General features: G+C 42.8%; 1 protein-coding gene and 3 non-coding genes across 5 annotated transcripts in view; 3 read left to right on the plus strand and 1 right to left on the minus strand.

The window, feature by feature from the left end:
- The first annotated feature begins 1333 nt into the window (after window positions 1-1333).
- Trnac-gca (transfer RNA cysteine (anticodon GCA)) lies at window positions 1334-1405 on the plus strand. The gene has a single exon. It is a non-coding gene; the product is annotated as a tRNA-Cys (tRNA).
- A 7527-nt stretch (window positions 1406-8932) lies between these two features.
- On the plus strand, window positions 8933-9004 carry Trnac-gca (transfer RNA cysteine (anticodon GCA)). Its single transcript has one exon. It is a non-coding gene; the product is annotated as a tRNA-Cys (tRNA).
- Window positions 9005-20056: 11052 nt separating this feature from the next.
- LOC146889575 (uncharacterized) overlaps window positions 20057-27691 on the minus strand; it is a 43800-nt gene continuing 36165 nt past the window's right edge. For both annotated transcript variants that reach the window (XM_087901663.1, XM_087901662.1), the window contains exon 4: window positions 20057-27311. The gene's annotated coding sequence lies outside the window, so the exon portion shown is untranslated. The remainder of the gene's footprint in view (window positions 27312-27691) is intronic.
- Window positions 21554-21625, plus strand: Trnac-gca (transfer RNA cysteine (anticodon GCA)). The gene has a single exon. It is a non-coding gene; the product is annotated as a tRNA-Cys (tRNA).

Below are 27691 nucleotides of genomic sequence, written 5' to 3' on the forward strand. Positions count from 1 at the left end.
CCAAAACCACCTGGGCAGAGTGGGAGAAGTGGCTTTGGTGGTATGGGAGCAGAACCAGTCTTACCCCTCACCTGTAGCATTCCTGGTGTGGGAAAGATTGTCACATCCTTCGGCTGGGCAGAGTGGGAGAGCTGACCCTGGTGGTTTGAGTGCAGGAGAGTTGGCCCTGATTGCATGGGGGTAGGAAAGCTGCGACCATCTCTTGCACAGGTGGTATGGGATTGCTGGCCCCAGAGGCTTGGGCATGGGAGAGCGGGAGAGTTGCCACGTGGACCAACTCAACTACCATCCAGGCTCACACCAACATCTTCCCAGCCTAGGAGGTGTTGGAGCACATGAGGGAGGTGGCCCTGCAGGTCCATAGCTACAGAATCCCACAACTCAGAGCAACAGCAAGATATCTGAGTTTCTATGAGGGTCCAGTATTGATGTTGTAGCAGAAGCCAGAGGCCATGAACTAGCCTCATGACTTATTGCAAAGAACATTTGCAAGTAAAGGTATTTGAATTGTTTTGGCAAAAGGGTATATACTGTGCAACATACCACAACTTCCAATAGCACAATGACAAATATGTGATGGAGATTAGAGAAAGACAGGGGAGCAGAATGGTACATACACAGAAATCTGTGATTGATAAAGGAGCAGGTTGTTGACTAGAGGGGTCGATTAGATGGCTTCTTTGTTTTATTTTGACTTCCTTCTTTTCTATTTTTAATTTATTTTTATTTACTTTTGGGGTGGATTCTACATGGTTGGAGGGCAAATATGGAAGGAACAGCAAATGTGTGGGATTTGGTGTGAATGCCCCAAAGATTAAACGAAAAATTATTTTTTCAAAATATTTTCATTGATTCATAGAGAACTTCATAGAATGCATTTTGATCATATTTGCTTTCAACTGTTTCTTTTCACTTTTCTTCACAGATCCAATTCATCTTACATCTCCAGGACTGTGTCCTTCAATATGTGCTATCGCATGCTTCTGAGAGGGAAGCCATCCATATCATTGACTTACCACAAGGCATACCCAAACAGAAAACTGTTTTCTCTCCCTCATAAGCCATCAGTTGCTTAAGACCCAACCCTTTGCACTTGGCTCTTACAGGTGGGTGAGTGGATGAGCTGAATGCAGGCTTCCATGCATTAGTGCTTCCATCACAGCTGTGAACTAGGATAGGAGGACCCTGGCATGAGGAGGTGGCAGACAGGAGTGCAGTTGGCTGAGGGCTGGGACGCACAGGAGAAAGCAGATATCAGAGTACTAGCAAGTACACATGTCAGGGAGTGGCCATACAGGTTCAGAGATGTTTATTAGATATACACATAGCAGATGGGGGCATAGCTCAGGGGTAGAGCATTTGACTGCAGATCAAGAGGTCCCCGGTTCAAATCCGGGTGCCCCCTTCCTTGGTGTCTCTTTTAGATACAAGAAAGAAAACCTGATATTGGTTAACACAGAGGCAACTGATATACTGTGTTTCCCTGTGCTCTGTGCTCTGCTCAGGACTGGACCCTGTTCTGTTCCCCAAGAGGAGCTAGTACAGCACTCACTGTGAACCCATCCAGGTCACACTCATGTTGTGGCATAGGCTGACCTCCAATGCACTGGGAAGGCTCCATCAGTGCAGGACTGATGAAGGAGTTCTACAAGGTTGAAGAGCAGATTCTTCCTCTGGTAACTTTCCAGAGTCAAGCCTTTGGGATAACCCTCCTGAGCCCCCAGAAAGGGGACTCCTTACATGGTGTCCCCCCCCAACCTGTGCTTTGATTCCTGATACTTCTGAAGAAATACTAGGATCCATGTATTTGTCTCCTATTTAGACTAAGACTCTGAGAAAAAGGAAAATGACTGACCTTGTTTTGTGTCCTCAACATGACTGATAGTGACCACAACATAGGAAACTCCATGGTGTTTGCTGAGTGAATAAATGATGGTGTGACTTAAAGGGCATCCTCCTCCTATCGTGGAAGACATATAAAGTCCTCTCTGAGCAAAAGGTTTGGACCATTGAAAACCCAGAACATCAGCTCTCATCTTGGCCACTTCAAGAAAATTAAGTGTGAACTTAAGGGAAACACCAGTTAAGAGTCCTTTTCTGGGTGAAAGCTGATGTCTTTAGGACACCTGAGAGAGAGGGCATTGAGCTGGGTTGACTGAGGTTGGAGAGAAGGCAGAGGCAGACTGAAACATAAAAATATTGCCACGTCAAGATCATTATCAGGAACCAGTAGATCGTGGACACACAGGAAACCTGGGTGTGGTACCAGGGTGGAAGAGGTACTAATAAGAGACAGGTTGGCTTCCTTATAAGTGGGGGTATAGCTCAGGGGGAGAGCATTTGACTGCAGATCAAGAGGTCCCTGGTTCAAATCCAGGTGCCCCCTTCCTTAAATATTATTTTACTAGTTAACCTACCACATTCACGTTGGGGAGGACCTCAGAGAAGCTAGGATGCCTCCATTAGAGCCTCCCTCTCTGGGATACAAAATAAAGAGTAATTTCATGACTCCGGTGAGGATGGCTTAGTCTCTTAACAGAACTCTCTCTCACTCAAGGAACCAAACAGTCATGACTCTAAATCTACCCACTTTCCCCATTAGCACAATAATCAGAAACTGAAAATTATGGAAGGAAAAAATATAAGAAAATTTACCTTAAAGGAAGATATGTACTTCATCAGGTTTTTCATGTACTGTGCATAATTGAAAAAAATGCAAACTCAGTAGCAAATGTCAAAGAAATCTAAGTCCAAAGGGAAGATCTTAAAAACCTAGGCTACAAGGAGCAGGCGATGCACACAGGACAAGAAATCATCATGCTAGGTAACCTTTCAACAGCAGTTCTTGACACTAGAAGACAATACCTCCTCTGTGAGCTCCCTGGACAGTACATGCACAGGAGGCAGCCCCAGTACCAGCCTCACTGCCATCACCAGTTCCTACACGTCTTGGTAATATTTGTCCATGATAGCACCGCCTACATTCTGCCTCCCCCAACCCTATCATAGCTTCTCAGCATAATCCTTAAATTCAGAATGCTGTTCTTCATTCCATGGGCAGCTCTGAGACCATTGCTCAGTAAGAGGGGGCAGTGGAGAAAGATTTGTTGTAGCCACATTTCTGCTGCTCTGATAAAATGCTGAGGCAAGAGGCAAAGGATGGGAAGAAGGGGTTTCTGTTAGCTCACAATTTCAGGATACAATCATTTATTTCAGTGAGGTCAAGGCAGCAGGAACTTTACAAGTTTTAGTCACAGCACATCTACCCTTAAGAGCAGAGAAGAATGAATGCGCGCATGCTTGTTAGTGCTGAGCTCACGTCCACACTCACACTGCCCAGGGTCCCTGCCTAGGGAACAGTGCTGTGTCCTCATGTATCAGTTGACCTAATCATCAAGACAATCCCTACTGACAGGGACACAGGCCAACCTAATCTAGACACTGTATCCTTCACAGAGACTTCATTTCCAAGGCGATTCTACTGTGTGTCAAACTGACAATTAGAACATACTATCCTAGTGAGGATGAGAGAAAGAATCCAGATGGGGAAATCAAGAAGGTAGAGAGGACTCAGCACAGGTCAGACATCAGCAGAGTGCATTGTACTAATGTACTTTGGGGGTTCCAGCCTTTGGGCCAGTGGCTGATTATAGTATGGCTGAGTATGGAACTCACAAAAGTAAATGGGGCATAGAAGCTCTGATTCCAGACACCTCAGCTAATGAAGACTTTCCAACCTCATGGGTGCCCTGACTTAGATGAATGCAGTAAGTCAGTAACCAGATTCCAACATAAATAAGGGGGCACCTGGATTTGAACCAGGGACCTCTTGATCTGCAGTCAAATGCTCTACCCCTGAGCTATACCCCCACTGGTACCAGTGTGCCCAGTTAATACATTTCATCTGTGTGGTGATAAATTCTGACTATAAAGTTAAATTACAGATCTTCTCAGACCTACTTCCCAGAAGCAGCCAGACCTGACTGGTGAGATGCCTTCCTCAGCTCTGCAGCTCTTTAGGTCCATCCTTGATGAGCATCATCAGCCAAGGAAATTAGAGGAGCAGTCTGCAGACTCCACAGGAGAAACTTCCTCCAACAAGACCACACCTACTCCAACAAGGCCACACCTCCTAATAGTGCCACTCACCTTAGGGGCCATTTTCATTTAAATCACCACAGATGTCTACCCAAAGAACTCTCCATCTTACAAGAGATAACCTGCCCATCCATTTTCATTGCTGCTCTATTCATACTAGCCACAAATTGGGAATAGCCTTAGATATCCACCTACTGATAAATGATTAACAAAAATGTGATACTTTTTAAAGATGGAATATTACTCAACTTTTTAAAAAAAAATGTAGTTTGGGAAACCTCAGGAAAATGGATGGAACTAGAAACAATCATCCTGAGTGAGGTTCGAAGAACCCAAAAGGCAAATATTTCATGTCTTCACTTATATGTGAATTTAAAATTTAAGCATTTGAGAAATCGCCACACTGACATCCAAAGGGGCTGTACCAGCTTGCATTCCCACCAGCAATGCAGAAGTGTTCCCTTTTCCCCACAACCTCTCCAGCATAAGTTGTCATCAGTGTTTTTGATCTTTGCCATTCTTACGGATGTAAATGGAATCTCAGAGTTGTTTTGATTTGTATTTCTCTGATGACTAAGATGTTGAGCATTTCCTTAAGTGTCTTTTAGCCATTTTAGATTCCTCTGTTTAGAGTTCTCTGTTTAGGTCTGTACCCCATTTTTAATTGGATTATTTGTTCTTTTGATGATCAATTTCATGAGTTCTTTGTATATTTTGGAGATCAGACCTCTGTCTGATGTGGGGTTAGTGAAGATCTTTTCCCACTCTGTAGGCTGTCATTTTGTCTTGTGCTCAACTATGTTCATAGCAGCATTGTTTGTCATAGCCAGAAGCTGGAAACAACCTAAATGTCCCTTGACCAAAGAATGGATAAGGAAAATGTGGAACATTTACACAATGGAGTACTACACAGCAGAAAAAAACCCGACATCTTGAATTATGCAGGAAAATGGATGGAGCTAGAAAACATTATTTTGAGTGAGGTAACCCAGACACAGAAAGACAATTATCACATGTACTCACTCATAGGTAGTTTTTAAACAAAAAGCAAAGAAAACCAACATACAAACCACAATCCCAGAGAACTTAGACAACAATGAGGGCACTAAGAGAGACTAATCTACAGGGAAGTAGAAAAAGATAAGATCTCCTGAGTAAATTGGGAGCCTGGGGACCTTGGGGGAGGACTGAAGAGGGGAGGGAAGAGGCAAGAGGCAGGGAGAGGAGCAGAGAAAAATGTAGAGCTCAATAAAAATAAATAAAAAGGCAAAAAAATTAAGCATTTGATCAGTGAATTACAACCTAAATAATCACTGAGGTTAGGTACCCTTTAAGGGACCAAAGGGGAGGAAAGTATCATCTAAAGAATGGAAAAAGAATATAGTCTTATGGAGAGATAAAGGGGAGATTGGACTAACAAGATTTACATAGGGAGGGGGAGGAGAGATAAGGTTAAGGGAGGGACTGAGGGGGAGGTCTGGGTGGCTGGAAATGAAAGTGCAGTCTCTGTCTACAAATGGTACTCACATGTTTAGTAAGAATTTCTATAGAAAGCCCGAGAAAGCGTTGAAGAAAAGGATTCTAGACAGAAAAGAACAGAGTCAAGCATGACTTCTTGGTAGCAGCATATTTTCCCGTAGGCTCTGTTTGCTTGAGGCAAACAGGGGCATGGCTTCTTAAGAGAGGGTTTTCAACTCAGCCTGAGCAGCAAAAACCATGCAGCTCTTTAAAGAGGATATGCCACCAAACACTTAAATGGTGTTTGTGTGCAACCCAGCGACATGCTTCTTGGTGGTGGCGTAAACCTAGAAACTCCACAGAGTTGTAGTAAAAAATGTGGGTCCCGCCAGTACCTCAGCCATGAAGCTGGACTCTCAGGAAGCCAAGGAGTTGGGCGGATCCAGCTGTCAACGCAGTGGCTTTAATCCTAGCCATATCACGTAGCAAATTAAAGATTCCTGTGGTGAGAAAAAGAGAGGTACACAGTAAAGGCAGATTCAGATGAAAAAAACCTCTACATGGTTTATAATGTGTTTTAAAATATATATAGGTTGGGGAAAGAAAAGAAAATGAATATAGAAAGTCCTCCAAAAAAAATAGAATAGTTGGATGTGGCACACGTCTTTAATCCTAGCACCTGGGAGGCAGAGGTGGGTGGATCTCTGTGAGTTCAAAGAAAGCCTGGTCTACAGAGTGGGATCTAGGACAGCAAAAGATACACAGAGAAACCCTGTTCAAAACACCACAAACTAAAAAAATAAAACAGGTCATGTAATGATGGAAGAATACACAGAGAGTCTAAATTATGTGTATTATTGTATTTTCTTTGAATTTTTTGACTGTGAATGAGCTAACTACAGAGAGACATTTTGTTGTACAGGCTGCTAAGCTAAACTAACATATATTTTAAAGCTATCTTGACTTCAAAAATTAAGGACATTTTAGTTTGGAAAAGGGATTTGCTTCTGTTTCCATAGAGGATAGGAAGCTGTGGATTCCTTACTGGCTGATATGCTTTGATCAAACAAGACCTCCTGAAGCAATGGCCCATGTGGTCCAACATCCACGACATCTTCAGGACTGCTGGCTGAGATGGACCTACCCATACACAATACCCCATAGAAGACCTGATTAACCGTATACCCAATTAGCAGGAAGTAGTCTAGAGAACTATGCCCAAATTCCAAAATAATTGTTTATAAATGTTTGTTTTCATTTAAAGGGGGAAATGATACAGAAATTAATATTTTACATTGGTATGGACTTCGTTTTATTGATACAAATTTAAGGTAAATTTTGTTACATGTATTTTTCTACTCTTGTTTGAGGTATTATGTTCATACAGCTCATTTTAAAATATAATGTAACAGATAGTCATTTATAATAGCCAAACTTATTAGGTTTTCTAAATATACAGAGATATAGTTCAGTTAGATACATAATCTTCAATACTTCAAATATCTATAGAATATGACATTTAAAATGTTTTAAGAACTTAGACTTTTATCAGCAGTGAGGTATGTCTGCTTCTGGCAATACCAATTACTTCAGAGAGGTTGATAGGCATTGAAGAAATTCGTATGGCATTTGCCTTCAATGTGATAAAGCTAGACATGTGGGCAAGAAACTGCGCTTTCCTGGACTGCTTGACGGTATGATGGCACATACTGTACATGAACTGGACATGTAGGGTCCACAGAAGAAAATGACTGCTGAACTTACAAAAGAAGGTGAGACAGTACTTCAGGGTTCCTGCTCCACCAAAAAAAGTGCCAGGCATTCTGAAGGACATAGAAGAACATGACTGCAAACTTCCAATATAGGCAGAACAAATCTTCAAATTTCCTGCTTCACTGAAAAGTCTTCCAGGTTTGATGAGCCTATAGGCTAAATATGGATGCCCAAACATTACAAAAGAACTTTGGTTGACTTTCCAGGCAGCAAGATGTCTCTGTCTATTCTAAAGTTTTGGAAGTTGCTTACAATGAACTTCCTGTTTAGGTAATATTATATGCTTCTGGAGTCTTTGATAGAGTTGAAGACAGATACTTATAGTTTTCCTTAGTTAAAAGATAAATTAGACATGAAACTTTAGACTCACAAAGAAATATTGTAACTATAATTCTTGCTTGATACCTCTTTTGGTATATATAATTTTACTATGTTAAAGTTAAAACCTTCCTTTATATTTAGACAGAAAAGGGGAGATGATGTGGGATTCCCCTCTGTAGGCTGCAGAATATGTTTTACTATCATTAGTTAGTAAGGAAGCTGCTTTGGACTATGGCAGGGCAGAATATAGCAAGGCAGGAAATCCAAGCAGAGATAGAGGAGGGAAGAAGGCAGAGTCTCAGAGATACCATGTAACTGCTGAAGGAGAAAGACACTGGAACAATACCGGTAAGCCACAGCCTCATGGAGATACACAGACTAATAGAAATGGGATAATTTAAGATGTAAGATCTAGTTAGGAATATGCCGGCTGTTGGCCAAACAGTGTTGCAACAAATACAGTTTCTGTGTGATTATTTGGGTCTGAGGGCCAGCAGACGGAAACAGAACCTCCTTTTACAGACAGTTAGCACTGATCTTTTAAAACTTTACAGAAACCAACTACTTTAAAGCTTCCTAAAATATATGCCTAAAGAATAGGGATTTAAATTCCAGTAAATAAAGCCTCCAGAGCCAAGAATGGGCTATATCCTGTTGAATTGGTGGCCAAAGGGGTCCCACGGAACCTCCCACTGCAAAAAAAAATATACCAGCTATTCCCAAGACTATTAATGATGGTTCTACACAACCTGATGGTTAGGCCCTATGGCTTAAGAAAAAATATTTCTTTATAATCTATTCATTAATTCTTGGAGAACTACATACAATGTATTTTGATCATATTAGCCCTCAAGTCTCTTACTGGTCAATCCTACATCTGCCCCTCCAGGTTGGTGTCCTCCAATTTGCGCTATCACATTCTTCTGGGAGCGGAGCCATCCACTGGAATATCATTGACTGACCAGGAGCCATATCCTTAGAGAAAACTATTATTCCTCCCTCAGAAACTTTGAATTCCTTAACACCATATCCTTTGTACTTGGCTCTTACAGGTGGGTGAGTGGATGATCTGAATGCAGGCTTCCATGCATTAGTGCTTCCATCACAGCTGTGAACTAGGATAGGAGGGCACTGGTAAGAGGAGGTGGCAGACAGGTGTGCAGTTGGCACATGGCTGGGCCTCACAGGAGAAAGAAGATAATAACAGAGTACTAGCAAGTATACACGTCAGAAAGTGGCCATACAGGTTCAAAGATGTTTATTAGATATACACATAGCAGATGGGGGCATAGCTCAGGGGTAGAGCATTTGACTGCAGATCAAGAGGTCCCCGGTTCAAATCCGGGTGCCCCCTTCCTCTTTTAGATACAAGAAACCAAATCTGAAGTATTGGTTAAAAGAGAGTTGACAAATATACTGTGCTCCTCTGTGTTCTGTGTTCTGCTCAGGACTGAACCCTGTCTCTTCTTTGATAGAAGCTAGTACAGGACTCTCAGTGAGACTCATCCAGGTCACACTCATGTTGTGGTACACGCTGGCCTCCAAAGCTCTGCAAGGCTCATTCAGTGAAGGAAGTCCTCATAGAGGACTCCTATGAAGTTGAGGAATTGGATTCTTCCTTTGGAAACTTTCAAGAGTCAGTCCCTCAGGAAGTACCTCCTGAGCCCCAAGAAAGCTTCTAATATACTGTTTCCCCCTAGCCTGTGCTTTGACTCCTGCTTCTTCTGAGGAAAGACTTGAATCCATGAATTTGTCTCCTATTTACACTAAGACTCTGAGGCAAAGGACAATGACTGACATCCCTTTGTGTCCTCGACATGGCTGATAGTGACCATGACATAGGAAGTACCATGTTGAACAAATAAATGATGATGTAAAATAAAGGGCACCCTCCTCATATCTTAGAGAACAGATAAAGTGCTCTCTGGGCAAAAGGTTTGGGCCATTGAAAACCCAAAGCCACTAACTCTTGCCTTGGCCACTTAAGGAAAGTTGGGTGTGAACTTAAGGAAAAGCTAAGTGCCCTTTCCAGGACCAAAGCTGATGTCTTTAGCACACCTCAGAGAGACAGCATTGAGATGGGTGGGCTAAGGTTGGAGATAAGAAGATGGAAGGCTGACTTAAATAGAAAACTATTTCCAGGTCAAGATCATTAGGAAGAATCAGTAGATCGTGAGCACATAGTAAGCCTGGGTGTGGTGCCAATGTGGAAGAGGTGCTGATGCTTTCCCTATAAGTGGGGGTGGAGCATTTGACTGCAGATCAAGAAGCTCAAATACGGGGGCCCCCTTCCTTAGAGATGATTAGCTTACCACATTCACCTTCAGGAGAACCTCAGTGTAGCTAGGAGGTCCCCATGAGTTGAGGGTTCTTGAATAGTTGAGGGATCAAGAGCCTCCCTCTCTGGGCACCATAATACAGAATAATTTCATGTCTTACGTGAAGATGACTTAGCCTTTAAAGAGAGCTCTCGCCCAAGGGACCAAACACTCATGAATCTAAGTCTACCCATGCCCTCCATTAGTGCAAAAATCAGAAACTGAAAGTGATGTGAGGACAAAACAAAGTATCACCAAGAAGGATATGGGCTTGCATCAGATTTTTGCAAATACTCAGCATAATGGATGAAAACTGAACTCAGTATCAAATGTCAAAGAAATCTAAGACCAAAGGGAAGATGTTAAAAACCTAGGCAACAAGGAGCAGGCGATACACACACGACAAGAAATCATCATGTTAGGTAACCTTTCAACAGCAGTTCTGGACACTAGAAGACAATAAGAAACACATTTGGGGGCTCCAGGACACCTCTTAAAAACAACCCAAAGGGAGATATCCCAGACATGGAACTGTATGTTTTATTTGGTAATCTATTGTTTCTCAGATGATCACAGTCCCCTGTGTAGGGCAATTCCAATTAAACTCTGGTGTCACAGAGAATCCCCAGGATGGTACAGGCTATTGCCATTGCTCTCGGTTGCTGACAGAACTCGCTGAGAAAACCCTCCTGCTGAAGACACCACAGATCAGTCAGAGGAGCTGGGGAGCCACGTTGGTACTGACCAGGAAGCTTCCTCCCTGTTGACTAGCTTTGGTCGAACTGAAAGGTGCTTTGCAATCTGTCTTATGCAGATGTGGACTCTGTGAAGAGCAATAGTGACCTGAATGGCAGGTCATGGGGTAACTATTCCCTTTTTGTTGAATCCAAGTAAAAGATGTTTGGTACTGCAAATCTAAGAACACAGAGCAGATAGGGTAAGGTAGGCCAGAAACAAATGTTCTTAGTTCTCACTTGAGAACCCCTACACCAGATTATATGGGAGCACGTTCTGAGGATCGCTGCATGTCTAAGACACTCTGCGATGATTCAGACTCATTGGTTGTTTATAACTATTAACTTTTTATAAGCATGTCCATGCTATAGATGTGGGAAACTTTGGATAATCAGGTCCAAACACTCACTCCTCATAATGACCCAGCCACAGCAGAGTTCACATTTATGATGCCTATGTTGTAACATCTGTCTTGGGCAGGGGTGAAGCAGCCTCCACTGTCTTTCCTGCTCCTCCCTCTTAGTCTCCATCTGTGGACTCCCTGGATGAATCAGAGGAAGCTAAGCCTGAAGAACTGATTCAGTCCTCACAGTTGTGCAGTGAGAACCAGAGAGTCTATGACTCGGCAGCACAGCACAGGACACTGCTGTGCCCAGACACACAGTCTTGAGTCAGGGATTGCCTGACATGTAGCCAATTGCTCTGCCAGTGATTTTTGCCCTTGTACCTGTGTGGACTCTCTTCATTACCACATCCCTGCACTGCCTCGCCCAAGGCCATATGCTATGTGATTTCTCATCTCCAGGGCCCTAGGGAACCAGACTCATCACAAATGAAAAGCAGTATTAAAGAGAGACTGGGGCACTGTAAACTCCCAACACTGGTGGTCATGTGAGGGGACACGTGTATGCCATGGAGCATGTGGGGAGGTCAGAGGAAAGCCTGGGATGTCAGACTTCACCTTCTGCTTTTTTTTGAAGCAGAGTTCCTCTTATTTCTGAAACTGGGATGCACACTCCATGTTAACTGGCTATGAGTTCCTTCAAATGTTCCTAATTCCAACCCGCATATTTCCTTAGGAGTGCATGCATTACATACATGTGCCTCCACATCTGGCTTCTTCATATGGCAGATATATATGTGGGGATCATGTATTGTCAACAGAGCTCCCAAAGAAATATGTGGGGCTCAAATAATTTCACCCCATTTTTCAAAAGCCACGGTCACAGTGCAGCTCAGTGGTGCATTTTTGCAGGCGCTGGGCTACTGTGGGACAGTCTTCCTTCTTCTGAGATGCTCGCTTCCATCTAACAGAATTGACTAGGTAGCACTTGACTCAAATCCATCTTCACAAGGGTATGCAAGCCACACAGCCAAGGATGTATGTAACTGGAAGACGCCCGGTTCTCTTCCTGCCTTGAACTGATGTAGTCGAGGCCTCCTGCCATGGAGAGGTATCAGCTTCACTTTTCCAACAGCAAAGTGCTATCTGCCATTGCCTCTGAATTCTCTTCATGACCAGTCGGTTCTCATGGGAAGTCCAGACTCTGTGGCAAAAGCAGCCTGTGAGAAATGGCTCACACAGTCATTGCTTTACTCTGAAATAGTCTCCCAGTTCTGTAAGTTCAAGTATGTATTTTTGTGCCTGTGGGTCTTCACAACAGCCATTTTACTCACTATCTTTCCAGCAGTGAACATCCAGCAGGTTCTGTACTTTGGAATCAAACAAGACAACCCAGTAGACATTTTGGTGACATCCTAATGTTGCCCAACTTACAAAAGGAACAAATCGCCTTCCTAATCAGATAGCCCTGCTCTGCTGGCATCTCTTCAACAGATGACATTAGTGACTTAGTGACCGAAGAGGTTCAGACAACCTCTGCTGATGCCCTGTTCCTACTATGAGTCTTTGCCTCCAGGTAGTGTCTGTCCATGCTGGCACAGCCTCAGATTCTGAGCTCCCGCTACCCATCATAGCCTGTCAGCACAACCTTAAATTCAGAATGCTGTTTTTCACCTGATGGGCAGCTCTGGACCACACTCAGACCATTGCTCAGTAAGAGGGGACACTGGAGAGAGAGATTTGTACAAGCCTCATTTCTGCTGCTCTGATAAAATGTTGTGGCAAGAGTCAAGGGATGGGAAGAAAGGATTTATGTTTGCTCACAATTATAGTACCTTATTTCAGAGATGTCAAGAGAGCAGGAACTTTACACAGTTAGTCACATCGCAAGTACCATTAGCAGCAGAGAAAGTGAACGCGCGCATGCTCGTTAGTGCTGAGCTCACGTCTACACTCACACTGGCCAGGGTCCCTGCCTAGGGAACAGTGCTGTGTCCTCATGTATCAGTTGACTTAATCATCAAGACAATCCCTACTGACAGGGACACAGGCCAACCTGATCTAGACACTGTATCCTTTGTGGAGACTTTATTTCCAAGGTGATTCGACAGTGTATTAAACTAACAAATAAAATTCACTATCTCAGTGAGGATGAGAGAAAGAATCCAGATGGGGAAAACAAGAAGGTAGAAAGGATTCAGAGGTCAGCTGTGTGCATTGTCTAATGGTCTGATACACTTTGGGGTTCCAGTCTTTGGGCCAGTGGCTGATTATAGTGTGGCTGAGAATGGAACCCATGTAAGTAAACGGGGCATAGAAGCTCTGATTCCAGAAACCTCAGGTAATGAAGACTTTCCAACCTCATGGGCATTCTGACTTAGATGAATGCAGTAAGTCAGTAACCAGATTCCAACATAAATAAGGGGGCACCTGGATTTGAACCAGGGACCTCTTGATCTGCAGTCAAATGCTCTACCCCTGAGCTATACCCCCACTGGTACCAGTGTGCCCAGTTAATACATTTCATCTGTGTGGTGATAAATTCTGACTATAAAGTTAAATTACAGATCTTCTCAGACCTACTTCCCAGAAGCAGCCAGACCTGACTGGTGAGATGCCTTCCTCGGCTCTGTAGCTCTCTAGGTCCACCCTTGATGAGCATCATCAGTCAAGGAAATTAGAGGAGCAGTCTGTGACCTGAGCCCATTTCACCCTGCTGTCCTGGGTGAGCTCCTCAGCTGGCCAACTGCCTTCCACCTGGGCCTCCATCACCCTCTCCTCCTTCCCTGAAGACAGAGTGGGCTGTCACTCAGGGTTCCCAGGGCCCCGGCTGGCACTGGAGCAGCACCACCCCAGGGTCCCTCCCCCCTGTAAGATATATAAGTAAGTGTCTTTTGGCCTTTATATTCACACTCAGCACTCTGAAAACTTGCTGCTAAGTTTCCACTCAACTCCTTTTTTTTTCTCTTGCGACAAGGTTTCCTTGTGTAGCATTGACTGTCCTGGAACTTACTCTGTAGAGCCTGCTGACCTCGAATTCATACTCCCTTTATAGACCAGGCTGGCCTGGAAAACACAGACATCTGCATGCCTCTGAGTTCACAAAGGTAATAAAAAGGTATGTACCACCAGCATCTGGCTCTGACAAGACCAGCACTGTTGCCTCACCAGACTCAGCCCAGACAAGTCCCTCTACAGTCCCCAGCATTTCCAAGTTTGCCTCATGTTCTCTTGTCAGCATTCCCCCCATACACACACCTCTGAGCCTGTAGAAGCAACACATCTGGAGACAGGTGGACATAAGCTACTCCAAAGGACTTCAGATTTACATGTCTGACTTCTTCAGTTAAACACAAGCCCTCAGTGTGAAGAGACCCTGCCTAACTTCTCTGGGGAACTATGTGGTACCTGCCTGTGAAGACATCTCTCCATTCCATGGATGATCTGTGTGTTAGCCCTGAGGGTGGCTCCTGGGGAGATGGTGAAGATGTCTCTTGAGGCCTGAGTGGGTCATCCAGGAGATCCGACAGCCGAGCAGGAGGACAGAGGGTCAGGGGATGATGAAGCTGTGGACCCTACCTGTCCTTCAGATCTACCGCCATTACACAAACTCATTGCTATGAGTTTTAATCAACAAATATGGCACAATTCAATTATTTTAAAAACTTGATAATATTTTAAAAGATTATTAAGAAGAAAACACACACATACCCGAGTCCTCTTCTTATTGCTCCTGTCACCCAAAGGGAGCCATTCTCCAAAGGCTTAGCCACCTCTTCTCCTCTGCCTGTGCACTTATGTAAACTACGTACAACATGGATGTCCTATTTAACAGGACTATACATCAGTAACTGACTGGCTTGTTGATGAGGATTATAACTTCCATGCCTTCTTCCATTCTCAATTTCCCATTACTTGCCTGTTCCAAGTTTTAGTTGGATGTGCTTCTATGTTTTTATCATGATAATCTGTTAACACTGTGTGTGGTTGAAGTGCATCAGTCTAAACAGCACGAAGACATTTGGTAGAACTTTTATTTATTCTGATGTTAATGTCAACCTTATGTTTAAACTGTTTCATTTTCTTTAAACATCTACATCTTTCACAAACGTTGAGTTCTCTTCCAAATACTTTTCAGAATAATTTCCCATGCATGGAAATGTTTCTACTGTCTGATGAATATTTCTCCCTTCTGTTTTCCAGGAGTGACCTGGACTCCTGCTCCTTTTGTTCCAGCTGCCCCCAAAATCTGCTGCACGGTCAATGCCCTGTGACTTCCTTCATCTTCACCATGACGTTCTTCTGTTCCACCATCTCTTCTCTGTACAAGTCTCTCTCCCACATGCCAACTTCTTCAGTGTTTCTTAACAAACTACTCATGTGAGAGGTGAATAGAAGTAAAAGTTCTAGCCTCTTGATGACTGATAAGACCTACAACTCTTCTCACATACTATCCTGATGGTCAGGACACATAATTTAAATATTTTTTCATAAATAATGTGGTAGTTTCAATGATAACAAACCCCATAGGTTCATATATCTGAATGTTTGGTCCCCAGTTGGTGAACTGTTTAGGAAAGATTAGGAGGTGTGACCATACTGGTGGAGCTGTCCACAAGGAGGGGCTTTGTGGTCTCAGAATCCCATATCAGGCACAGTCTTACTCTCTGCCTTCTGCTTGTAGATCAGATGTAAACTGTTAGTTATTGCTCCAGTGCCTTGCCTGCCCACCATGCTTCCCACCATGATGATCATGGACTAACCCCAGATATTGAAAGTTGTCTCCAATTAAATGTTTTCTTTATAAGTTGCCTTGGTCATGGTATGTCTTCATGACAATAGAACTGTGTAGTAACTAAATATACAACACTACAGCAACACAGAATAGTATGTGCAAAATTGATATCAGGGCCAGGGTTATTGCTATGACAGATCCAACCATATTGCTTCATGGAAAGAATATGGAAGATGTTAGGAATTTGGGTTTGAAAATCAGTTAAATATTTTAAGTGTGGCTTAACTGGCCAAGGTAATAATAGGAGTTTGGAAAACAGTAGTACTCAGAACAATGTGGTTGTTGAGGTCCAGCTTAAAAAATTTCAGAAGTGAAAAATATTAGCATTATCATCATAAATTAGCAAAGAATGTGGTTGCTTGTTGCCCTTAAGTAAAAATCTGCCAGAGGCTAAAGGGAAGAGTCTTGGACTAATGTTGCTGGCAGAGGAGATTCCAGGACAATTTAATGTTGACTGTCACGTGGTTATTACTGATCACTCTTAAGTAGATCTACAGTGGAAAGAATCAAGAGGGCAAAACAATGTGGATGACTGTTCCCTTGGAGTCATCCATCACCTTTGGCTCTTGCCATCTCTCTGCCTCCTCCTCAGCATTGAACACTGACTCTTGAGTTGAGCAGGTTGATGAAGGCATCCAATTTAGGACTGCGTGCTCCAAAGCCTCTCACTCTCTGTACATTGCTCAGCTGTGGGTCTCTGTGCTAATTTCCATCCACTGCAAAGAGAAGCTCCATGGTGGGGATTGAACGAAGCACTGATCTATGGGTATAGCAGTATGCCATTAGGAGGTGTGTTATTGCTATGTTCCTTAGCAGTATAATGGCAGTAGGTTGTCTCCTAAGGCCCATGACCTAGACAGTCTCAGTTTCATGGCCACTATAACAGTGTCAGATATGGATTCTGTGTCATGGAGTGGACCTTAAAGTCAATTATTAAAAATTTGTTATTCCCATATTTGTGTCAGAATTGGACGAGTATGTTTTGTGGGCAAATGACAGTTGTAGGTCACAGGGTTTTATATAGATTATATCTTCTAAGATAGTGTGCAGAGTACCTTTCAGCATCATGAATTTCTATCAGTATGTATGAAGAAGTTGAATACCATATTAGCAACTCTATTTTATGACATAAGTGGTTTTTTTTCATACTTGATCTACCTGAAGATTGAGCTATACAATATTTGGGTATTTTCTTAGGTAGGGTGTAGATGGAAGTTTCTGTCCTGCATGGTCCCAGAGTTGTCCAGTCCCAAAGAAAGACAGAGTCTTATATTAATTATAAACTATTTTGCCTATTAGCTCAGGATTATTATTAACTAGTTCTTACACTTTAAATTAACCCATAATTCTTGTCCACGACTACCATGTGACTTGGTACCTTTTCTCAGTGTAGCATTCGCATCTTATTTCCTCTGCATCTGACTGGTGACAGACTCTCTGCCTTTCCTCTTCCCAGTATTCTCCCTGTCTGATTGCACTACCTATACTTTCTGTCTGGCTACTGACCAATCAGCATTTTATTAAACCAATATGAATGACAAATCTTTACAGTGTCCAAGAGCAGTGTCCCACAGTATCCCACAGCAGTAGGGTTTCCTTTGCTGTGGAGAGACACCATGACCATGGCAACTCTTATGAAGGAGAACATTTCATTGTGGCAGTTCACTTGGAGTTCAGAGGTTCAGTCCATTATCATCATGGCAGGATGATAAGATGTGTGGCATATAGACAAACATGGTGCTGGACAGGTAGCTTAGAGTTATTAACATTGTTTTGTTTTGAGACAGGTCTCTTTGTGTAACCCTGGCTGTTCTATAACTCACTCTGTAGACCAGGCTTCCCTTGAACTCAGAGATCCATGTTACTAGGGCTCCTGAGTATTAGAATTAAAGATGTGTGCCACCCCTGTCTGTCAAGTTCTTACATCTTGACTTACAGACAACAGGAATTGGTCTGTCTCACTGCACAAGGCTTCATCATAATGAATTCTTTAAAGCCCATGTCCACAGTGAGACATTTCCTCCAAGAAGTCCATACCTAAGCCAATGAGGCCACACCTCCTAATAGTTCCATTCTCTTTGGGGACCATTCGCTTTCAAACCACCATATTCCACCCCCTAGCCCCCAAAGGCTTGCATCCATATCACAATGCAAATTTGCATTCAGTCCAACTTCAAAAGTCTCATAGTTTATTACAGTCTCAACAGTGTTTAAAAGTCCAAAGTCAAAGTCTCTTCTGAGATTAATGCGTTCTATTAACTATAATCATCCATAAAATCAAAATTAAAAATATCAAATCTTGTACTTCCAATATATAATGGCACAGGATACACATTGGTGTTGTAGAATATAATTTTAAGATACGTTACATTTGTTTGTGCTGTGGAAAATTTTTTAATGATGCAAAGATGTGTTGCATTCTTTTACATTGCATTTGTTTATCTCTGTGAAGCTGTGATACTTTGCCTGTCTAAAACACCTGATGGTCTAGTAAAGAGCAAATGACCAATTGTGAGGCAGGAGAAAGGATTGTTGGAGCTTGCAGGAAGACAGAATAAATAAAAGAAAAAATCTGGGAGGAGGGAAGGAGCCAGATAGACAAGGAGAAGAGTACATCAAGGGCCAATCACCTAGCTACACAGCAAGCCAAGGAGAAAGATATAAATAAGGGTATACAGAAATAGAGAAAGATAAATGCCCAGAGGCAAAAAATAGACAGGATAATTTAAGATAAGAAAAGCTGGCTAGAAAAAGCCAAGCTAAGGCTTGGCAATTATAAGAAAGAATAACCTTCCATGTATGTGACTTATTTGGGAGATGGGTGGTGGGTCCCCAAGAGCAAAGGGCACTCCCAAAGTCAAACGAGTAAAAAGAATAGATGACCAACAATACATCACTGTTCTAAAACACAGAGAAGGGAGTATAGCAAGGAAATACTGGATCAAAGCAAGCTGGACAAACGCCAAACTCTGCATCTCCATGTCTGATGTCAAAATACTCTTCAGATCTCCAACTCCTTTCTGCTTCGTTGACGGGGCACTTCTTTCTCTTGAGCTGGTTCCACACTCTGTTAGCAGCTTTCCCTGGCAGGTATTTTACAGATCTGTCATCTCCAATTTCTTGGAGTCTCCAAGCCAATCAGGCTTCAACTTCACAACTTCATTTCTAGGCCTTGATTCAAGGCCACCCCAACACACACATGGTCTCAGTGGTCTTTAGTCGTGGAGGAAGGTTCCGTTAGGCCGCTCTTCTACCTGTACTCTAAAGCCAGAGCTGCGTGGCTGAAGTTGCCAAGCTCTACTGCTTGCTGGAGGGGAACACGGCTCCTTTGACCAGTTACATCTTCACCAGCTTTCTGTTTCTCCCTGGTTCCCTTCATTGCCTAAACTCGGCTGTCCTTGAACTTGCTCTGTAGACCAGGCTGGCCTCAAACTCAGAGATCTGCCAGCCTCTGCCTTTGGTGTACTGGGATTAAAGGCATGCACTACCACACCCAGTTTTTAGTTTCTCTTTAATTCCTTTTCACAAGTTTGACTCTTAGCTAGGTGGGACTTTGCCCTGAGGTCAGCACTCCCTTTATTTCATTTCTTAATCTGTTTATTTCCTTGAACAAATGATTTATCTCCATTCTACTTCCTAGTGCCTCTTTCTTCAATCTGTACATTTTGTATTTTTATTTGTTCAGCTTTACTCCTTTCCATTATAAATCTTTATCAGAGGAAACACAAATGACCACACAACAGAGTCTATATTAGGCTGTTCTGAGATTTCCTCTGACAATGGAATTAATCCAAAACTCTTTGCTTCAGCCTCAGACAGATTCTTTAGACAAAGGCAAAAGCAGTCACATTCTACACCAAAATATAATAAGGCCAGTCTTTAGGCCACATATTAATATTCTCCTCCTCTGAAAACTCTTGAGTCAGGCCCCCACCGTTCAAATAGTTCTTAGCACCACTGCCTCTCTCCTTCTAGTATGGCCCATTGAGCAATGCTTAAAGCATTCCTCTGCTTTCCTAACTCAAAGTCCATACTACTGCCAAACAAAAACAAAAAACAATAAGAGGAACAACAGCAATAACAAAAAAACATTGAAAAAATACTCCACTCCTGGTACCAACTCTGTCTTAGTTGTGAAGAGACACCAGAAACATGGCAATTTTTGTAAAAAAAAAAAAAAAAAAAAAAAAAAAAAAGACTCAGAGGTTCAGTTCAACATCATCATGGTGGGACATGGCAGTGTGAAGGCAAACACAGTGCTGGAGAGGTAGCTGAGAGTTCTTACATCTTGATTCATAGGAAACAGGAAGTGGTCAGTCTCACTGGGCATGGCTTGAACATATATGAGACCTCAAAGCCTACTCCACAGTGAGAAACTTCCTCTAACAAGGCCATATCTCCTAATAGTGTCATTCACTTTAGGGGCCATTTTCATTCAAATCACCAGAGGTATCTACCCAAAGAACTCTCCATCTTACAAGAGATGTACCTGCCCATCCATTTTCATTGTTGTTCTATTCATACTAGTCAGAAATTGGGAACAGCCTTAGATATCTACCAATGGAGTGAGAAAAAGTGGTACTTTTACAAAATGAAATATTATTCAGCTTCTAATAAAAATGTAATTTTGAAAATCTCAGGAAAAAGATGGAGCTAGAAAACATCATCCCAAGTGAGGTTCAAAGAACCCAACAGGCAAATATTTCATGATTTCACTTATATGTGGATGTAGACTTTCAACCATTTGATCAGTGGATTACGATCTAAATAACCACTGAGATTAGGTACCTATTAAGAAACCAAAGGGGAGGAAAGTATCATCAAAAGAATGGAAAACAGAATAGAGTCTTATGGGGAGATAAAGGGGAAACTGAAAAAGCAAGATTTAAATAGGGAGGAGGATGAGAGATAAGGGTAAGGGAAGGACAATGGGAGGGACAATTAACACTGGTCTTTTAAAACTAAATAGAAACCAACTACTTCAGAAGCTTCCTAAAATAAAAAAAAATGCCTATAGGAGAGGGATTTAAATGTCATTAAATAAAACATCCAGAGCCAGGAATGGGTTATATCTTGTTAAACTGGTGGTCAAAAGGATCCCATGGAATCCCCCTGCAAAAAAACGATACAAGCTACTCCCAAGACTATTATTGGTTGTTCTTCCAAAGGTGGTAGCAAGACCCTATTGCTGAGGACACTGTCTCTTTAAAATGCTTTCATTAATCCTTGGAGAATTTCATTCAGTGTATTCTGATCATATCTACCCTCAACTCCTTAACTCCTCTTTCCAGATGCATCCTACATCTGCACCCCAGCTAATGTCCTTCGATCTGTGCTATCCCAGGCTTCTGGGTGTGGAGTCATCCACTGGAATACTGTTGACATATCACAAGCCACACCCTTAAAGAAAATGGTTTTCTCTCCCTCATAAGATAAGCCATCAATTGTTTAAGACCCAACCCTTTGAAATTTGCTTTACAGGTGGGTGAGTGGAAGATCTGAATGCAGGCTTCCATGCATTGGTGCTTCTGTCGCAGCTGTGAACTAGGATAGGAAGGCGCTGGCATGAGGAGGTGGCAGACAGGTGTGCAGTTGGCACAGGGCTGGGCCTCACAGAAATAAACAGATGAGAACAGAGTACTAGCAAGTACACATGTCAGGGAAAGACTATACAGGTTCAGAGATGTTTATTAGATATACACATAGCAGATGGGGGGCATAGCTCAGGGGTAGAGCATTTGACTGCAGATCAAGAGGTCCCCGGTTCAAATCCGGGTGCCCCCTTTCTAGGTGTCTCTTTTAGATATAAGAAACCAAATCTGAAGTATTTGTTAAAAGAGAGTTGACAAATATACTGTATTCCCCTGTGCTCTGTGTTCTGCTCAGGACTGAACCCTGTCTCTTCTCTGAGAGAAGCTAGTACAGAATTCTCAGTGAGGCCCATCCAGGTCACACTCATGTTGTGGCACACGCTGGCCTCCAAGGCTCTGTATGACTCAGTCAATTCAGGATATCAACACAGAGGAATCCTATGAAGTTGAGGTGCAGGATTGTTCTTCTGGCGACTTTTCAGAGTCAAGCCCTTGGAGTGTCCCTCCAGAGTCTGCAGAAAGGGTGCTTCTTACATGCTACTCCCCCCTTAGCCTATGCATTGACTCCTGCTTCTTCTGAGTGAAGACTTGGATCCATTAATTTGTCTCCTATTTACACTAAGACTCTGAGGAAAAGGAAAATGACTGACATCTCTTTGTGTCCTTAACATGGCTGAAAGTGAATAGAATATTAGAAGCTGCATGAATGTTTGTTGAATGAATAAATGATGGCGTAACATAAAGATCACACTTCTGATATCTTGGAGGACAGATAAAGTTCTCTCTGGGGAAAATGTTTGGGCCATTGAAGACCCAGAGCCGTTAATTCTTGTCTTGGCCACCTAAGGAAACTAAATGTGAACTTAAGAAAACACCACAGTTAAGTGTCCTTTCCAGGGCCAAACCTGATGTCTTTAGCACACCTGAGAGAGAGGGCATTGAGATGGTCTGACAAAGGTTAGAGAGGAGAAGTGGAGGCTGACTTAAATAGAAAAATCTTGCCATGTCAAGATCATTAGGAATAATCAGTAGATCATGAATATATAAAAATACTGGGCGTGGTTCCAAGGATGAAGAGGTGCTAATGAGAGGCTACTTTACCTATAAGTGGGGGTATAGCTCAGGGGTAGAGCATTTGACTGCAGATCAAGAGGTCCCTGGTTCAAATCCAGGTGCCCCCTTCCTTAAATATGATTTTGGTAATTAACCTATCAGATTCACCTTGGCGAGAACCTCGGTGTAGCTAGGAGGTCTTCATGAGTTGAAGTTTCTTGAAAGTCCAGAGCCTCCCCCTCTGGGCTTCATAATACACAGTAATTTGATGTCTTATGTGAGGATGACTTAACCTTACATAAGAGAACTCTCATCCAAGGACCCAAAATCTCACATCTCTAAATCTACCCACTTCCCCCATTAGAACAATGATCAGAAACTGAAAATTATGGAAGCACAAAATAAAAGAAAATTTATCCTAAAGGAAGATATGGACTTCCATCAGATTTTTGCAAGTTCACAGCTCAATGGATGAAAATTGAACTCAGTTGCAAATGCCAATGAAATATAAGATCAAAGGGAAGATGTTAAAAACCTAGGCAACAAGGAGCAGGCGATACACACACGACAAGAAATCATCATGTTAGGTAACCTTTCCACAGCAGTTCTGGACACTAGAAGACAATAAGAAACACATTTGGGGGCTCCAGGACACCTCTTAGAAAAACCCAAAGGGAGGTATCCCAGACGTGGAACTGTATGTTTTATTTGGTAATCTTTTGTTTCTCAGATGATCACAGTCCCCTGTGTAGGGCAATTCCAGTTAAACTCTGGTGTCCCAGAGAATCCCCAGGATGGTACAGGCTATTGCCATTGCTCTCGGTTGAGAAAACCCTCCTGCTGAAGACACCACACAGATCAGTCAGAGGAGGTGGGGAGCCAAGTTGGTACTGAGTAAGAACCAACTTGTTCCTGTTGACTAGCTTTGGTCGAGCTGAAAGGTGCTTGGCAATCTGTCTTACCCAGCTGTGGACTCTGTGAAGAGCAATAGTGACCTGAATGGCAGGTCATGGGTAACCATTCCCTTTTTGTTGAATCCAAGTAATAGATGTTTGGTACTGCAAATCTAAGAACACAGAGCAGGTAGGGTAAGGTAGGCCAGGATCAAATGTCCCTGGTCCCCACTTGAGAACCCCTACACCAGATTATATGGGAGCACGCTCTGAGGATCACTGCATGTCTAAGACACTCTGCGATGATTCAGACTCATTGGTTGCTTATACCTATTAACTTTTTATAAGCATGTCCATGCTATAGATGTGGGAAACATTGGATAATCAGGCCCAAACACTCACTCCTCATAATGACCCAGCCATAGGAGTTCACGATTATTATTCAATTCATCTTGAAACAGTCTCTTGAGCTGTAATGATGCAGCCTTTCTTCTTCCTCCCTCTTAGTCTCCATCTGTGGACTCCCTGGATGAATCAGAGGAAGCTAAGCCTGAAGAACTGATTCAGTCCTCACAGTTGTGCAGTGAGAATCAGAGAGTCTATGACTCAGCAGCACAGCACAGGACACTGCTGTGCCCAGACACACAGTCTTGAGTCAGGGATTGCCTGACATGTAAGCAATTGCTCTGCCCTTGATTTTTGCCCTTGTACCTGCGTGGACTCTCTTCATTATCACATCCCTGCACTTTCTCACCCAAGGCCATATGTTATGTGACTTCTCATCTCCAGGGCCCTAGGGAACCAGACTCATATCACAAATGAAAAGTAGTATTAAAGAGAGACAGGGGCATTGTAGACTCCCAACACTGGTGACCCTGTGTGTGTGCATGTGCACTTATGATGTGTGTGTGTTTTTACATGAGAGCATGTGTATCACATGGAGCATGTGGGAAGAGAGAAAAGCCTGGGGTGTCAGACCTCACCTTCTCCTTTAACTGAAGCAGAGACCCTTTCATCTCTTGAAACTGAGATGCACACTGTAGGCTAACTGGCCCTGAGCTCCAGAATCTCCTGTCTCCAACTCCCTTCCCTTAGGAGTGCTTGGGTTACATACATGTGCCTCCATGTCTCCTTTCTTTTTATGGGAAATGTGTGTGTGTGTGCATGTGTGTCCAAACTCAGATTTACTGGCTTGTACAGCACGCCCAAATGACTGCTGTGCCATATCACTAGACACAATTGTGATAATTTGATTATTGTTTCATATAATCTTTCATACCATCTTAGTCACTCTGCAGAAATAGCTAAGGTCCTCTACACCATGCTGGAGAAATTCTTGTTGCCTTCTTGTCTTCAGCAAAGACTGCACGCTGTGGAGCTATCTGTGGTAAATCCTGGAGATCCAGAACAGTCCAGCTCTGCTCAGCCCTACAGATGGCGCTGTAGTAAATGCTGTCTGGAGCAGTTCAGATGTTCGGTAGGAACTCTCTTCTATGGAATGAAACCTAAAATACTAAAGCATGGCTGACAAAAAATAGATCTTGACCATTTAGAAGAGGTGACAGCCAATGGCCGCCATAGGATGCCCACCAGACCAACAAGAAACCACGAACCCAGGAGGTGGTGTGCTTCACCCCCACAGTCTGAGATCCCCAATGCCAAAATCTGGAGAATCAACTGGAGTTGATGTGACTGCCTCGCCAAATAAGTCAGACAGGACAAAAACCTCCAATCAACAAATGGCACCCCACGTGGACAACTGCATCCACATAAAGCCTGAGAGGGCTTGGGAAGTAATTCTAGACAGAAAACAAAAATAGAGTAAAGCATGGCTTCTTGATAGCAGCACTTTCTCGGGTGGGCTCTGCTTGCTAGAGGCAAGCACTCTCACTTAAGAGAGGCTTCCTGACTCAGCATTAGCTGCAAAATCCTGAAACTTTTTTAAGAGGTCCTGCCACAAAACACTTAAATGGTGTTGATGAAAAGCTAACTGCATGCTTTTTTAATGGTGGCAGGGACCTTGAAATGCCATAGAGTTGTGGCAATAAACATGGCTCCGGCCGGTACCTCTGAACCCAAGGCTGGATCTCAGCCATCAAAGCTACAACTTTAATCCTACCCATATTGATTAGCAAATTAAAGACTCATGTGGTCAGAAAAATAGAGAGATATATAGTAAATATAGATTCAAAGACGGAAAAAAAAACCTCTAAATGGTTTACTGTGTGTTTAAAAATATGTGCAGGCTTGGGGGGGAAAAGCATAAAGTCCTTAAAAGAAAAAAGAAAAAAAGAGAGTAGTTGGGTGTGGTGGCACATACCTTCAATCCCAACACTTGGGAAGCAGAGGTAGATGGATCTCTGTGAGTTTAGGGTATGGTAGCACACACTTTTAATCCCAACACTTGGGAGGCAGAAGCAGGCAGATCTCTGTGAGTTCAAGGACAGCCTGGTCTACAGAATGAGTTCCATGACAAAGATACACAGTGAAACCCTGTCTCAAAACGCCAAAAATTAAAAAATAAAAACAAAAGAAATAGAGTTTAAAATAAAGCCACGTAAAGATGGAAAACACACAGAGAATCTTGATACTGTATGTTATTGTGCTCTCTTTGAGTTGTTTGGATGCTGAGGAAGGAACAACAGCTGCTAAAAGATATTTGTTTATAAATGCTGCCAAATTAATCAAAGATAGGTATTTTGAAAATACCTTGACTTCAAAATTGAAGTCAAAAGGTATGTTACTTTGGAGAAGAGGTTTTGTTTTTGTTTCCATAAGAAATGAGAGGCTGTCGATTTATTAAGGGATACGAAAAATCAGGTTTGATCAAGGAAGACCACCTGAGAAAACTTCGGTAGGAACAGATGGTCCAGATGTCAGAGTTCTACATCCAGAGCAGATTCAAAACTGCTGCCTGAGATGATCAAGCCTCAGAGGATACCTACTCCAGTCATGACTTGATAATAATTTCAAATTTTCTTTAGGTCCCCATGAGATTACCAGCGGCCCTAACCAGCAGGAAGTAGCCTAGAAAACTAAACCCACATTCCCCCAAAATGGACTATGGATATTTTCCTTTGTTTAGAATGTTGGTTATAAGTTGTTATGAATAATAGTCAGGAGAAAAGCTAAATAAAGGATATTAGATTCAGAGGTTTTTTTTAAGGAGGAAAAGTGTTATGGGACTATGGTTTGCACCCTGTCAATTTTATTTTAATAAAATGCTGATTGGTCAGTATCCAGGTAGGAAATTGAGGTGGGGCAACAAGAGGAAAGAAGCTTATTCCTCAGTCGTGACCCAGCCACAGAAGAAGCAAGATGTGACTGCCTCCCCATATAAGGCCCAGACAAGACAGAAACCTCCAGTCAACAAGCTGACTAAGGCTATGAGTTTCCTTCTCCATCATCAGAGGCCCCTAATTTATCTCAAGGGTTCTTCTCAACCATGAACCACAATCTGAATTCCTATAACAAGACAGAGTCTGCCTTCTCCTTGGTTAGTACCTGATGAGTGTGGGGAGCAGGGGTGGAGATCATAGCTTGTCAACAGAGCTCCCAAAGAAGAGTTTGGGGTTCAAATAATTTTACTCCATTTTTCAAAAGCCATGGTCACAGTGCAGCTCAGTGGTGCATTTTTGCAGGCGCTGGGCTACTGTGGGACAGTCTTCCTTCTTCTGAGATACTCGCTTCCATCTAAGAAAACTGACTAGGTAGCATTTGAATCAAATCCATCTTCACAAAGGTATGCAAGTCACACAGCCAAGGATGTATGTAACTGGAAGACGCCCGGTTCTCTTCCTGCCTTGAACTGATGTAGTCGAGACCTCCTGCCATGGAGCGGAATCAGCTTCACTTTTCCAACAGCAAAGTGCTATCTGCCATTGCCTCTGAATTCTCTTCATGACCAGTTGGTTCTCATGGGAAGTCTAGACTCTGTGACAAAAGCAGTCTGTGAGAAATGGCTCACACAGCCATTGCTTTACTCTGAAATAGCCTCCCAGTTCTGTAAGTTCAAGTACAGATTTTTATGCCTGCAGATCTTCACGACAGCCATTTTACTCACTATCTTTCCAGCAGTGAGCATCTTGTAGGCCCTGTACTTTGGAATCAAATAAGATGGCCCAGTGGACATTTCAGTGACATCCTAATGCTGCCAAACTTACGAAAGGCACAAATCACCTTCCTAATCAATGAGCACTGTTCCAGCATCCCTTCAGCAGAGGGTATTAGTGGCTTAGTGACTGAAATGCTTCAGCCAACCTCTGCTGACGTCCTGAACTTACTATGAGTCTTTGCCTCCAGGTAGTGTCTGT

The sequence above is a fragment of the Myodes glareolus genome, chromosome 25 (assembly GCF_982192425.1).
Source record: "Myodes glareolus chromosome 25, mMyoGla1.1, whole genome shotgun sequence".
Taxonomy (NCBI): domain Eukaryota; kingdom Metazoa; phylum Chordata; class Mammalia; order Rodentia; family Cricetidae; genus Myodes; species Myodes glareolus.